Source organism: Falco naumanni, chromosome 5 (assembly GCF_017639655.2).
Source record: "Falco naumanni isolate bFalNau1 chromosome 5, bFalNau1.pat, whole genome shotgun sequence".
Taxonomy (NCBI): Eukaryota; Metazoa; Chordata; class Aves; order Falconiformes; family Falconidae; genus Falco; species Falco naumanni.
The window spans coordinates 14976130-14992593 of record NC_054058.1 but is presented as its reverse complement, the minus strand read 5'-3'; positions in this window follow the sequence as shown (position 1 = coordinate 14992593).

Here is a 16464-nt window from a genome sequence, read left to right as displayed (position 1 = left end):
TGTTTCATATAAACATTGCAGCTACTTCATTCCTCGCGCTTCCTATCTGCAAGCTCTGGCAATGTCAAAAGTATATTTCTTTAGCTCCAGATTAGCTAATTTTTGACAGGAAAAGATCAAAAAGCACCAATCCTAGAAATTTTTTTTCTCAATGCCTAGCTCATTTTTAAAATGTTTACTTTCAGGTAGTTGATACTTTTCCTCATACATGTATGATATACATAACACACACACTATCAAAGGGCAATCAATATTGTAGGGTAATACTAAAATTATTTAATCAATAAGTTAAATCACATCCTAAGCTAGAAAAGACATGACCTTAAAACTGATTCAGGGCAAAGTTTAACTGTTGAGGGAAAGATGATGAAATTGTTATTAAAACCTAAACTTCTTTTTGGTCTTTCATATTGCAAAGGTTCTAATTAAAACAAGGACGTTTTCAAAATACCACAGAACCTGTCACATCTCTGTTCTGCCAAATCCCAAGTGAAATAGAAGCAACAGTGTCAAAGACTTTTGGTATTTGACCTCTGTGGGATCCTTTGGCTTGATTCTCAGTCAAGGATCTTAGTATTTAAGTAAAAAGCACACTTGTTTACCTTTTTATCTAGGAGTAGCAATTATTTGCTCAACAATGCATTTCCTTCTCAGAAGGTATGACCTTGTTCTTCTCCATTGTGAGATTCTACCACTTGCTTTCTGGCGTATGCATTATTTTTATCCTAATCTAAATAGTTAAGAGTAATTTAAGACCACAAGAACAATGATAAATATCAACTGGCTGTTTACTGCATTGCTAAGGCTTTTATGGAATGTAGGAGATTCTTAAATATTTAATATAACCTACTCTTCCTTTTAACCATTCCGTTCTCTGTGAAGGATCTCATGAAATGTGAATTACATCTGTGTATTATTTTGCATACCCTAGTGGCTGCCTCATTTCAGTCATTTTACATATGCAGCTTCTATGCAAATAGGAAAGAAAATGCTTAGTAAATGTTATTCTGTTCCTAAGTGAGTTCCTCAGGTTTCCACAGTTACTCCAAATTCCCAGCTAAGCATTAAGAACTGGAATGGGTTAAAGAAAGCAAACTCTTCATGACAATCGCTGCAATGAACCACAACATGTTCAATTTAAACCCATGAAAAATCAACACCAGCCTTTAGTTCAGCCTTTACAACTATTTTGAAAACAAAATTTTGCAAAGGATTCGTTTTCAAAAGCAATTTCTCATGCATCATCATGTACAAAATGACCAGCTGCTCACAGGTGCACCGGTTTTATTTGCTTATGTGAATGGTAGGCTTAGGTTCAGATGGGTGCACAGGAAGAATTAATAATAGAAGTTACATCTGGAAAAAGTTTTCAAGGCACCTCAGCAACATTTTTTGGTGGCTGAGTTCAGAAGCAGGAGCAGGGTTGTGAAGGGTGCTGCTGTCACTTCGAGGGGCTTTCAGCTGCACTGTGACAGCTGTGGACCAGCTGGGGCTCTGCCTCATTAAAAGATTGCGTAAGACCAAGCACACATTCTGAACTGCTGTACGTGCCAGTTGCATCTAGGTGATGAACTCCATCTGTCATGTGTCTTAAATGGCTCATCTCCTTCCTGCTTGGTCTTCCACCTACGCCAGGACTATGTCTGACTCTTGACACCTTTCAACAGTGTCTGAGATAAACATGTTTTTGAAAGGAGTAGAATACTTCCAATTCTTTCCCCGTTTTCAGGTGCTGGTGTTGGAGGATTTTTTGTGAGTCGTGAATATCAAAGCATGCATTTGTCATTCATGGAAATGAATTTGGGAGCAATTCTTCCCAGTTACATAAAAGAGCTGTTTTCTTGCCAGGGTTTGTGTGGTATATGTTTCTTAATGAGAGAATCTACATATATAGCAAGCCCTATCCCTGTCTAGATAATATGTATGTATCTAGATAATATATATGTATCATACTAACAAGTATGATATTTTTGTAGTGTTTCAGGTAATATGGCAACATGAACTTTCCTTTAAAAAGAGAATTTTCTAATTTGCATGGTTATAGAGAAGAACTTGCTAATGTGAATCATTAAAAGCTCAGAACTATGACCTCAAGTAGAAACCTGCTTGACCCCATTGTATTTATGAGGCCTCCTATACTTTCAATATTTTGAGTTGGCAGTATGCAGTAATTCCTACTAGTTAATTTTCTTTCTTATTTGCGTGTGAATAGTTGAATTTGAGGTGTTGTTATGGTCTGTCTTTCTTTATCAACTGATACCTAGTGCCAGCACTATTCTTGTTTGGGAATATCTTCAGAGCTTGGAAGATACACTGTTTTTTCTGGTTTATGCCAGAGAAAGATTAGAATAAGTGGTAACCCTTGTATCAAAATATTAGTATATTTGCCCCATCCCTAAAAGAGCCCACACAATCCCATCCCTTTTCCCCAAAGGTCTGTTTTCTGTTTACAGCAGAATGGTTGAATAGCAGAGAAAAAAGAAAAAAATCCTCAAGAAAAAATTGTATTTACTATGGCAGAAGAGTTCTTTGTGAATATATGTTTTCACATTCTTCTCTCTTTCTCTTTCTCGGTGTACATGAAACGATATATTATCTTTACTCACCTTTTTCATGCCACCCAATTTTTAAGTCTTCCTAATATCTTCTAGTATTAGAGATAAGCGGTGCTGTTTAATTTCCCAGACAGGATGACATGCATATGTCACAATGCCTTGGTGAAGACAAACAGCTTTTTCACCCTTAAATTCCTCAGCAACTTTTATTTAACTTACAAGCAGGAGTGAGATTAGTGAACTCACTCATTGACTCTTTGGACCAGACTTCAGAAGGTTCCATTCAGGAACATAAAAAGAATTAAAAACTTGCAGTAGTAAATATTCCCAAGGATATGGGGATTCATACACCAAGCAGCTTGCTGTAGTTAAACAAAAAAACAAAAAGAGAAAAAAAATAATTAAATGGTAGACTAGGTCATTACATAAATGATGCCTTATAGTGAAATAATTCATTATTTTCTTGAAATAAAAGCTACTAACCTCTCAGTGGCCCTAAAATATCTCATGAGACATTTTGTCTTACTCATGTGAAAATTTTGTATTAGAAAATACGAAAAATGAACTTATAAGCTTGAATCACTTTCAAGCTATAGATTTTTAAAAGAAAAGCAGTTTAAAAAATTATAGACAGCCGTGTTGTATTAACAGATAAAGAAAAAGTCTTGAAGAGAGATGCAAATTTACCTGGCTAGCATCTGAGATGTGTGTAAAACTGAAGCATGAGAGGAAGTACAGAAGTCCGCTATAAAATTGGTCATACTTCCCATTTACTGTAAGTTTCATGTTAGCATTAAATACCTCAGCTTACCTCCGGAAAAGTAAGAATTATTAACTTAATCTTGTTGAGTAGTGTTGAGTAGAAAATGTAATCACCATGAAAAAGTTCTAAAACAAGAGTTACTGCAATCGGAGTACAGTGGTAATACCTCCATGATTATTTTTTTAAGAGTAAAGCACTGTGCTTTTTTTTTTTTTTTTTTTAATGAGAAAAGGCTGGTTTTCACTATGACTTCCACAGAAAGCATCTTTTTTTAATCTATCATGAGAAGAAATGCTTCATAGGGCCTTAAAAACCAGGTAACTTCCATCTTGCAACACCTCAGATCTAGGTATACAGGCTAGCTTCTACTTCCCAAAATCTGCTACGGTTTGGATCCGTGTTAAATAACTTACTAGCATCTTGACATGCTTTCTTATGGCCTGAATAAACTTCTTGCAGGTAACCCACCTCCAACATCTTCCTCTTCTGCTGAAGAGGCATCCAGGCTGCTTTTTCCTTCCCCATATGTGCTGTGGGTGAGGGCGTGCAGGCAAGCAGGAACAGGTACTGTTGGGTGGAAAGCCCCACAGTAGTTGCCTCTGTCTACTATAAGCAAGGAAAAGTGTTACGAGACCTTTTTTTTTTTTTTTCCCCCTAATGCAGTAGCATCCCCCAGTTAGCCTCATCTAACAGCATGTGTTGTTTCTTTTTTATTTATTATAATCCAAATAATCTAATATGCATTTCATTATATATCTGTGATATCTTATCTCTCTCTCTTTCTTATTAAGCATCAACTCATGAGACACAAAAGCCCAAATCAAGCAAGGAATAGAAAGAAAAGAGAACAATAACAACAAAAAGACAAAGACTTCAGTAAGCATTCAAATTATTTCCCAGGACTTGCCATCTTTATTGAATCTTAGCAAATATAAATTTTCTTCCTCTGATAGCTCATATTTGAATTGGATAAGAGGGTACTTCTGCCTGTATAGCTTTATGCTATTTTCTCAGTTGCTTCTGGGTTGTTTTGTGTGAGGGAAGTATAGAAAATGTAACAAGCAGTGAAGTGTTAAATACTGTGTGCCATTTGGAGGGTGCAGTATTTTACTCTTGATATTAAAAAAAAGTCAAAAAGCCAGAATAATACTGAGAATATTTTGGTTTTCTGATCAAAATAATTTCTATTTTTAGGGAAGCAAATACCTTCTCAGTTTTCAGTTTTAGCAGTTCAATCCAATGTTATTCTCTCCATGTATTTCTTTTCCAGCTTTCTTTTTTTTTAGGAAGACTGTTGTGATTACTTTCCATATTTAATGTATTAATGATTAAAATAATTTGTTTTTTCTCATCCCAAGCTTACACCAAGCTAAATTAAATAGGAATATATACACAAGAGAAAAGCAGACCAAGATTTTATCAGTGCACAAAATTATTTCAAGAAGTGTGGCAGGCTGTATTTTTGGGGTTCTGAAACCAGACGGAGGAAAACATTCAGAAGATTTTAATTGGAAAAGTTTTCTTTATGTCTCTTGTTGCCCTGTGGAATTTATTTATTTCCAGAGAGTTTTCTTTTGCCATCATTTCAAATTAAGACACATCTGACGTGCACTGATGTAAAAGGGAGATGGTTATTCCTCGGATCTTCTGAGGTGGCTGGGGATCCCTTCTAGCTGCTTAATGCTGGAAGGGATGTCATTATGATCTGTTGTCCTTAGTTCCACGTCGCTCAAAATACATCTGTCTTGTAAATTGGCTTGGGGTAAAATCTTCACCCTGCTGAAGCCAACAGAAGTTTTAATATTGGCTGCAATTGCATCCCAAGATCTCAGAAGGACACGGCAGATCACATGCTGCAAGTTTCTTCTTCATTGCGATGAAAGACATTGTACTGCAACACATATGAAGGCTCGCAGTACTTTTTTTGAACCACCTGTCACCTTCCTGTGCCTTTTGTATCCTTCTAACTTGCTCTTTCCTCCTACATCCTGCTCCTTTACAGGGACATTTTGAAGCATGCTGTCAGCATACCCATTTGCAAAGGCTGCACATCAATGATTTTTAGGACAGATTTCATTCTAACTCAATATAAAAATAACATGAGTGAACAGAGTGAGCATGTGAAATGTATCTGTGCTTCACAGCGTGGCTCCTTTGGTATCTCTTGGAGCTATGCTTCCTCTAATCTGTAAACAGACATCACCTTGCACATTGCAATGTCAGGAAGAGGGCAAGAAAGTTCGTGGGCTACAAAGTTCACCACACTAATGAATAAGATGAATGAACGTTCCCTGTGCACTGTGCTCTTAGTCATATGCATTATATATCATCCCAAGATGAGATGTATTCCAGAAGAGGGTACACGGATGAGGCTTTTGTGATGCCTTTGCACTTCTAGATGAAGTCAGGAAGCTTTCCAAAGGCAAAGTTTATTTTTCCAGTTAGCCATGTTCACGTACATATGCATGTGTATGTCCCTCATATACCTTATCTTGAAATGCAACTGGAGCAAAATATCACCATGCCTCCTTCCCTGTTTTTAGTCCCACTGAAGAAAGAATGCCCCCATGCTGTGAGCAGCGAGGCATGGCTATGTATTGCCATTTTACACCAGTCTTGGAGGTCTAAGTTGCACATTTTCTCCTGCAGATGGAAAGGAGATTGATAGATGGTATCTAAGGAGCTTCCACTTTTGTGTGCCTACAATTGGAAAAGTTAGCTGTAGTCCCTAAGGTCAACTGACCCAAGTTTTTACCAGCCTGATTAGTAGATTATACCTACTCCTTTTTGACCCATTGTCATGATGATCATATGAAGGCAAGTCTGACTTTTGCAGTGGGGAGAAGTCAAACCATTTGATGAAACCAATCACAGGAGGGTTGGAGTAAAGATATGCCAGCCTAATTAGACCCAGGTTTCCTGGTGGAGGGTCTGGCAAGCATATGTGATCTCACATCTTGAGCTATGGTCTAGAATATGCACACACAGGTTGGGATGAGGTCCTGGGACAGTATCTGTGCTTGCAGGAGGTATTCACAGTGACACAGATTCTACCAGAGTCCTGCATGGTATTTTCATTCTGGTGCCAGGGGTTAGTCTTCCGGAGTGAATCAACTGGAACTGATATTTTATCGACATTACTAATAACAAGACTGTTAACATTAGCTACCTAATCACATAATAATAGCAAGAGTGAATGTAATCTTTTATATTAGATACCTAAACACATAATAGTAGCAAGAGTGAATGTAATCTTCTATATGCCTTCCCTTTTAAATTCCAATAGGACATGGTATTCTGCCTTTTCATTAGATGGGCTGTAGTATCACATGCTGGAAGCATGCCATATTCTGTCCAAGAAATGGCTGTGTTTAGCTCTACGGAATGTGTAATGATTTTTATCAATTCCTTAGAAATTTCATTAAGATGCTGAAACATCCTATTGTTTACAGTTTGTGAAAGCCTGTTGAGATCCTGTAAGAAAAAACGATACAGATAAGTGTTAATTTACAAGATTGGATAATAATTCGCTAAATTTGGGAAGAAGGAAAACTGCATCAGATTTGTTTGTCAATTGCCTATTTTCTTTACTATTTATTCATTCTACATTTCAGAAGAGTATTGTGCTTGAATGTTACATATGAACTTGTATTTTCTTTGAACTCATATTTTCTTTGGAAATGTCAAATTAAAAAAAAAGGAGAAATTATATAAAATATTTTTTGACTCATTTTTCATTTGTTTTGTAACAGCTCTTATGAAAACAGCTGTATTAAAAAGTTTGGCTAGACTGCTTGTGCCATGTCACATCAGTTGTGCAGCTATGACTCAAATCTCTGACCACTTACACCCACAGTTCCTCTAGTATTCTTTTTTCTTCACTGTGTTCCTAGATCATTTTGTTCGTATGAAGCAAATTATTTTAAATATAAACAGTGAGATTTCCAAAGCAACGAATAACTTTCCACTTATTAGAACTGGTACAAATTTCTAGGAGAAAGGAGGGAGCTGGCTAAGAAAGAGTGTGTTCATAGATTCCAGTGAGGGCTATTAATTGTTTTCTCAGGCTATTTCTCAGGTTCTTCCCACCCCTTCCTTGCCCTCTGTAGAAACCCTGTGGGTACAAGTGGCAAAAGCTGCTGGAGAGCCGGGGGAGATATGGAGGCAGTGGCCTCGTCTGAACGTGGCACTGCTGTGGCTACACTTCTCCCAGAGCCAGGGGTCTGTGGGTGTGCAGTTGTCCCCAGTATCTGCAAGGTACTGCATGTGTGAGGAGCTGCACTGGGCTGGCACTGGGACAGAGGAAAGTGTTCACACCAGAGAGAAGTCATGGGGGCTGAGAAGGGGCACAAGGCAGCAGCTCTAAGGAGAAAGCAGGAACATGCAGCTGAAATCTCTGCAAAAAGGAGGAACTGTGCGCTGCAGGTCATTAGTGCCCCATCTGAGAGAGGTGGATTTGTCCACTTTTCATAACATTCCCTGAGAAATAACCTGTCTCCACAGCACTGATCTTTGCGTCAAACAGAAAACTGGCCTCTGAGCCACAAACAACATGAACATTCAGCAAAGATGAAGAGGTGTTTCCACGCTAGAGAAATAACTAAAAGAGGAGAAAATAATGGATGTGAGCAATGGAGCCAAGCTGGTGTTGCTTGTTAAAAACATGAAGCATTACAGTTTCTGACCTCCTCTTTTGTTTTATGGAAACTGTTCCAGCTGTAGCCTTTTGTTTCCTCACAAGGGGAAAAAAAAAATGCACAGAGCTTACAGCATAGGCAAGGCTTAGCTGGGCTCTGGGAAAAATTATTTCTGTGTGATTTTTGTCCAAAAAAAAATCAAAACTTGCAAATGACATAATAATAAGGAGTTTAGAGACTTTTAAGTCTTGATCCATTTTTGAGGATATTCCAAAGAAGTGTGAACAGAGCGTTTTACAACAGATTTTTTTGTACTGTTGTAACTTAGGATTGCAACATGCAACTCTCAGAGTCTTCATCAGCAGATTTTAGAGCATTTTGTGCTTGAAACCAGTGTAACTCCTTGGGTTAGAAATGGGCAACTTCCCAGGCTCCAACGCATCAGTAGCAGAGCTGGGAAGATTATGGATGTGTCCAGTACCCAGGTCCAGTGCTCTAGGCAGTGTTATGAGTTGGAAATAATTTTGCTCTGCCTTCATCTCTGGGCACTGCTTCCTGGTATAGTAGAAGGCTGAAATGGGAACAGCGTCTATATGTTTGATCTATAGTGACAGTTATGGCGGTTGCCTATGCCACAGTCATGGCAGGCATTCACGGCTCTGTAGCTGTTCAGTATATTTGATACTTGTATCTTCATCCTTCATTTGCTCTTCATTGCTTTCTAGTGGTTAGATTCAACTGAATGTATATATCATGGATAGCAATAAGTTATCAGATCAAACAATATATACTTCATGGATTATAATATTTCTGTTTCTTCCTGTGTATATAACTGAAAAGTAAGGTTTTGGGGACATTTGCTTGTCCATTAGCATACTGTGTGCAGCACAGACATCTTTGCCACCAATGCCAGTTTAGTAATGCTGCTACAGACAATAAGGTATATATTTGTTCCTTTTCATCAAACAATCTGCAATATTGGTCTTCTTCCTAGAGGAGATCAGCCTACACCTTTCTAAAATAAGGTCATTAAACTGCCGGTTTAGTTTTGTTGTAGCCTTGTGACTGGCAATGCCTTAGGAGTGAAAGGTCATGACTTAGCTCTTACTTCCTAAAAAATATTATCAAAAAGCTGTCCCTCCGGCTGTTCTGCAAAACTGTGCTGGCTGGTGATTACACCAGCTAAGATATATCATTGCTTTGTTCACAATGAGTGAGCACTGTAGTAATCGTGGACACCCCAAGTCCTGGTTCCCAGACACCTGAGAAGAAAAGTAGAGTAATGCAATCACTTGGAAAGCTTTTGGTGGAAAAGACCATTTCTGCTTTGCATAAACATCTGCTGGAAACACAGTTGGCCAGCCTTTCTCCCACTTGGCTTTGTCCCCAGGATCTTGAATCATGATTTGCTTATCAAGATAGTTTCTTCAACTCCAGAAATGCTGATTTGCCAATAGTTATCAGTGGACTGTCTTTCACAACTCTTTTCTATGATTTTTTTCTTGTTTGATCAATTTGTTTCTAACAGTTCAAGTATTCTTGAAAGACAAATAGGCATTTTGACCTAGTGGCATGCCATCCTCAACATGAACTCATGAAAATCTGCATTATAAATGATTCATTCTGACTCCTGCTGTAAAAGTGACATATAACTGGCTTATTTAAGGGCATCAGATAAAAGTTATGCCTGTGCAACTGTCTTATTTCTGTGTTGCGTGTAGGTACCAGTAAGAAAGTGGCAACACTCTTTGACAGCTCAAGAGTATGCATCGATGGCATTTGGTGGGAGATGGCCTTTATAAAATCCCTGTGGCCATTTACAATAGCTTTTGCTTTCCTCAAATCATATATGTGGACATATTATTTAGCTCTTGGGCGTACAACTTTTCTACAGATACCCCATTGCTCTTTTGGCAGGCTTTTTTGGACAGCAGCGATCAAGATGTAAAAGCTGCTCTTCTATGTGAGAGATGTCCCCGCTCACCAGAGTCTCCTGCTTTAGCTTCCGATGCAATAGTCTTGCCACCAATTTGTTACTATTACTAGGGACTGTGTTTATTTAAACTGATTATATCAGAGCACCTTCATCTAGGGGTTGCTTAAGTCATCGCACATATCTAAGAGACTGTGGAGATAAGTGGTCAGATAATTTATGAACTCCAATGGTCCCTAACTGATTTAGTATCATTAGGTACAGGCAGCTGTTCAGCAGTTTTTAAAGTTGTGGGACTAAAATACAACCTGTAAGAGGCAGTCAGAAAGGGTTTGTTACACATCTCACTGCGTTTTTACCTCTTCTTTCTTCACTTTTTCGTTAGTTCCCCAGACTCTTCTGTGGGAGAAGGGGTACTACGATCATAACTTTCTGTTCCTTCTGCTCCTTTTTTCCCCATGTTTTTATACGAGAATGTGATAAACGATGATGCTAATCCCTGTGAGACCTATTAATATGTCTTTCTCGCAACTTTGAGTCTTCTGCTGGCAATTTGATCTCTAAACAACACTCCCAATCACTTCTATCTACTAAGCAGTGTCCAAATCTGATGATACAACTGTATTTTTTATCCAGTAAGTCTCTTTGGTGTAAATTCCTGGCAATATTCTGGGTTTGACCAAGTTATGCAATACTCCTTTGACCTTTAGGAAGGAGCTCTTTTTAGGGCATAGAGTTGCTTGATCTTTGCAAAGGTGAAGCTGTGTGACTCCTCAATATCCAATAGGTTGTTAACACAACGCAAGTTGTGCCCATAGCATTTTAGGAAAGATTTCTAATTATTCCATTGGCTTTATTACTCCCATTTTATTTCTTTGCATTTAATTGTTGTTTTCGGCAGCAGCTGTTTAACCATCTGAATCCTTTTATGCCAGCTATGCCAGTTGAAATGTATTTGGAAACCATATTCTTTATGCAAATACATCCCAATAATCTTTTAGCAACTCTTGCAAGGTTGTGACAGTGGGTTGTCTATTGTGGGCACGCGTTTTGGTTTCCCTTCTGCATCTATTCTGTGACTCATTTGTGCCAGTTTTAGTTCCACCAAATTAAAGGATTCATTTATTTCAACTGTCAACACTAACTTCCATGTTGTAAGCACTGAGTGGAATCTCAGCCTCTTTTCCAGGTAGTCTGCTTACAATTTAAACTGCTGTAGTAATACTGGGAACATGTGGTGTCGTCATTTTAGCTTGGTTTTACTTAGATACCTTCAATTATTTTTTTTTTTTCTTCTGCATTTTGCTGGGGTAGTTTGTAGCTTGTTGTGACTACATTTGGACTTCCAGCATCCTGCTTGTTTGCATGCTGCTTCATTGTTTCAGCTGGTGTGTACCCCCCCCCCCCCCCCCCCCCCCCGCATCTTCAGAATGGGCTGAAGGAACAAATGGCTTTGCCATCTCTGCTGTTTTCAACTGGTTTTGGAAATTTCCTTTTATATGCTTCATGTAGAAGTTTTTCTCTCTAAGCAGTATTCAGCAATGTGCTTTGGTTGAGGGGCGTGGAGTGGAAAAGTCCTTCTGCCTTTTTTCTAACTTGGTGCAGGTGCTTTACAGTTAAGGCCAACTGCAAAAAAACATCTATTTTTAATATTTAACACATCCAAAAGTTCATTCTCTCAGTCACTTAATATCTTAGCATGGTTTGGCAAGCACTTAAAGTTTGCAAAATAGTATTTTTTAAAAGTATAATTTGCTAAAATATGTGTTCAAATATAAATGATAAGATATTGCTTAAACTTAAGAAACTTCTCATGTGAAATTGATCCTTTGAAGACAGTTTCAAGGAGGTGAAAACTGGAAGTTACCATTACAGAGTATTTTGCAATATTGACCATGATGTGTTTTTTGCTAACAGCAAGAGTAATACATTGTATTTGTTTACAAAAGCTTGATGCCTTTCCAGTTCTCATGAGCTGTGAGGTCTTGTGATTTGGTTCAATCCCTACTGGTTGGTTAGATTTGCCTTTCAGTTCTGCTACAATGAATACCTTTTTATGTAAGGAGAAGAATAGAAAGCTTTCTCCTCAGCATGTAGTGGGAAGAAAATCTGACAGAAGTCAGTCTGCTATACTTCAGCATTGTATCATCAGGAAAACTGTTCCTTGTGTAAGCTCCTAAATTTGTTGGGTTACACTGCTCATAACCTTCCACCAGCTTGTGTTCAAACCCACTTATCTCCAGGAACTGAGTCTGCATTTTCTGTTTCCATGCAATACAGAAAAGAGGGATTTTTGAATGTGTAGCATCCTGAGGCTGCTGCGGGGAATATAATCACTAAAATCATCAGGACTTCTAGTTTTCAGTTAAACATGAAAAAATTTCAGAGCACTTCAAGTTTTCAGGTACATGTAAGTCCTAGGGCTGAAGGAACTGCTACATGGGTGTGATCCACATTCAAGACATTCTAAAGGTTTGCAAATTAAAAGGCAGTTCCTCTAATACTTAGAAAGCATTAGTACTCCAGTATTATCACTGCTTTTGAAAAGGAACCATTTACAGCTCTTATTTATGAACATATAATGTAATAAGGACAAAATGTTATGTCAGCTCACCTATAATACTAGACATAACCAGATTTACAGGTTTGCAGGTATGAGGTTTCTACATCGCTTCAGTGCTTTCTCTTAATTCTATGATCCTGGATCCAAGCAGCAAAAGTTAATCAATCTGCTGTAGGCCTGTAGGGAAATGCACATCTACCTCTGTTCTTTCAGAATTATTATAACAGAGGAATTAAAGAGCTGCTCAAATGCCCAGTGCTGTCAGTGGAAAAACACCCCTTGACAAGACTTGGAATTTCTTTCTTTTATGAGCACAGTTTTCTTCTTAGATTAAATATATATTCCTTTTTTTATAACATGCAATCCTGCATCAAGCAAGATATGCAAGAAAATACTATTCCAGTCAGACTCAGCAAAAGAGAGATTTTGTAGACCTTGGGAGGCTGAGAACTATAACTAACATTTGCAAGACAGCATTTTTGGGTTTCCTAATTTGATTAATGGACATTTTGGCTGCAAGTACTTGAAATGTGGAAAACGGTATGTAATGAGATCCATCTGTCTAGCTTGAGAAATAACTTTCCAAAGAACAATCAGATTGTTTGTGATTGTACTTTACTTTTGGGGGGGGGGGTGTCCTAATGTATTTAGTGGAGAGGGGAAGTACAATGGAAGGACAGACGTGATGTGTCCGATGGAGTAATCAGCCTCCTTCATCTTATAAGCCACATGGCAAAACTCGCCATATGGCTAACATCCCCAAGACCTGGGCCATGGACCTTAAAAATGTGCAGAAATATGTCTAGGAGTAATGCACAGGGCAGGCAACAGACATGGCTCACAAACCATCCTTTGTGGAATGGGGACAGACATGCTGCCCAAATATTTTCCAATTTTTTTTTTTGTTGTTGTTTTGTTTCTTTTTTTGGTTGGGTTTTTTTTTTCCTATTTGTATTGTTTTCATCTAAATGCTGGTAACTAGTTTCCATGAATAGATTTTTTCCCCTGTGCAGGCTTATTCCAGCCATCCTGACTACTCCAGAAAACTGTTGTGAATTGTTTTATTCCAGCAGTGATAATTCATCCCTCGTTTGGTCGTCTGATCCCTATATACTCAACATGTAGCATTTTTCTGTACACATCAATGACCATTTCAGTTGGTGAGAGCTGGGAGCAATCAATTGAAGCATCAAGGTCTGCTTAGCTGAGCAGCAGCATTTTTTGAAAACCTGAACAAGTCAGAATTTGAAACCTGAAGGCCAAAATAAAAATTTGTTATGATTCAGTGTACAAACCTTGAAAGTAAGTGCTTGCTATTCAGTGTGCCAAGCACTATGTACACCAACCAAAATAATCTATGAAAATTACACCACTTATTTTGGAGTCTGTATATAAACCTAGGAGGAAATCCTAGAAACTTTTTCCTTTTATGTTTGCGAACAAGTTTAGAAATAGAAAGAAGTAATTCAAACTCCTAGGCTGAACTGTTGCTATGGAAGGATTTACCAAGACAATATGTTTTCCAGTGCTTCGTCCAATCCATTTTAAGATTTGAGTATTTCCTTTGGCAGAGCATAATACTGTCTCATGTAAGTCGCTAGCAGGAAGTTTTGCCTGATACAATCTCCTAATTTCTAAGCAAATTCTCTTTTCCTTACCTTGTTAGCCTTCTGCCTAATGGGAAATTAATCTTCATGTTCAGGATTAAATCATAGCCTCACTTTGTTGACTTCAGGAGCTGGGATTTTACTCTTGATGGTTACATGTTTCAAATGCTTGTAGGTAGTGATCATATCTATTGGCAAATACATTCTGTCCCTTATAAGACCCCAGGATTCCTTGCTTGTTATTTGCTTAACTTTGATGGTTTTCCAGTTCTTCCCAATCTATCATAATCTGCAAATTTTATTAATGTGTTACTCTGCCATTCTTCTGAATTGTTACTGGTGTGGCTGGACAGGGCTGAACTGAACCATTTCTTACTCCTTGTTTGTTGTAGCTGCTGTGCATCAACAGAAGTTACGGACCATTAACTTTGATACTAACTGTTCACATAATTTTGAACAACACTGTTTTTCATAAGTTTTGAACTGTTCAAACATCCAAATTAATTTCTGCTTCATGTGGGAGAGTGACATCCTCTGCATTTCCAACAACAGGACCCCCCCTATCCCTCCCCCCAGGGACACCAAACCTTGTACAGAAACCAGTGGAGAACTTTCTGGTTCCGTCAGTGGGACCCATTCTAGTGGGAGTTACTAAGCCAAGGAGTCACAGGCTTGCTAACACACATCTTGCCAAGTCCTTTGGATTGACACTGCTTTTAAATGACAGCAAAGAAAAATGTGTCCCATTTACAAGTTATCATCTGTACTCAGCCTATGTTGTATGATCTGCAAGTTAAGGAAGTTCTAGCTGCTGCTGCTTCTTTTCACACAAACACTGTGAAAAATTTAAGCCACAAAAGGCTTATTTTAACATATATTTACAGCAGTTTCTTTTTTTTTTTCTTTTCTTTCCCCTCCTCCCCAGTTCCTATTGAATTGCTCAAAGGCTACAAAGCAGCATGCAATAATAGTTTCATTACCTTTTTGCATCCTCTGCAAATTTAGCTTTATGATGATACTTCTGATGCTAACTGCAGTACAAAAAGGCAGCTGGGGAGTATCATTGCATTTCATTGATTAGAAGAAACCATGGACCAGTGGTACACCAGGCTCTCCAATTACATTTTTGATGAATAATTATTAACAGAGGCAAATGGAGGTCTCATAGTGATTTACAACCCTGCGTGTGAAAGGGTATTGCAGAGGAATAACATGAGTTGGGATTTGGAAGCCCTCGGTCCAATAGTTCAAGCTCACCACAAATAACTCATTTGGGAGTATTAAATATTGAGCAGTGTAAATATGAAATTTTAGTGGTAGTGAACTGTAAATGGAAGGAAATGCCCAAAACTCTGCATGTGTGGGATCAACAAATGGTGATGAGAGGCTGCATCACTGCCAAGGATCTTCAGTAGGTTTGATCAAGTGTGATCCAAAGCTCTACTGAGTTGCAGTCATAGTCCTGAACTAAAAGCACGGGACTTTTTGAGACATATTTTTTTCTGCCTCCATTCGTGAGAGACCCCAGGTCTAACGTTGAGCAAAGCTGTTTCCCACCATGCAGCTCATTCACCTCTCCTAAACAATCTGTCATTTTTATTATTTGTTCTTTCAAAGCACAGACGTTTTTTATAGTGGATTTCCTTTCTCGCGTTACCGGTGGGACTTCTGAACACCAATGCAATGGTAAAGAGAATGAAATGGGAAATACCTGCTCGTGTCAGCATATCAGCCTCTTGAGGCAGAAAAATCCACTTTTTTATATGTTTATGGAAACTCACTTCTGAAATAACACCAGCTAATGATTTTACTTGGTAATTGTGTGTGCACTTCCAAGTTGCTGAGTTTTGTCCTTCTTCCATTCATTTTCTGATACAGTCTCCAGCCATTTCTTCAGGACTGTTTGATGGCTGTTTACTGAGACCAGAACAACTGTGGTTTTCTCACTTGGTTTTTGACTGGTAAATAGGAGGTTTCTTGAAACTATCTCAGTTTTCTGATTTCAGCAGTACTGTTTTCAGATGCTCTGATTTAACTAGCTCTGCTACACTGTAATTATCCAACTGCATTGCTGATTTAGTTAAAAGAGCTATGATTAGGTAAATTCCTCTGAAAAGGCACTATCATTGATTGAAGTAGGAGTAGTAAAGCCAATATTTTGTATGAGATAAATGTCACTTTTATTGGCCAGAAAAATACTTCAAAATTAAGCAGAAGCAAATACTAAAAGAGTCTGGTTCCTTCAGGTGTCTGATTCATACTAAGAAAACAGAGTGGATTTGGGATTTTGAGCTTTCCAAAAGCACGCTGGTGGGGCGAGGGCACGGCATGGCCTCACTGGGCTCAAGCCCCCATCCAGGCTGCTCCCTGACCCCTCAGGGTCAGTTCTAGGGCCTGTACGCAGCA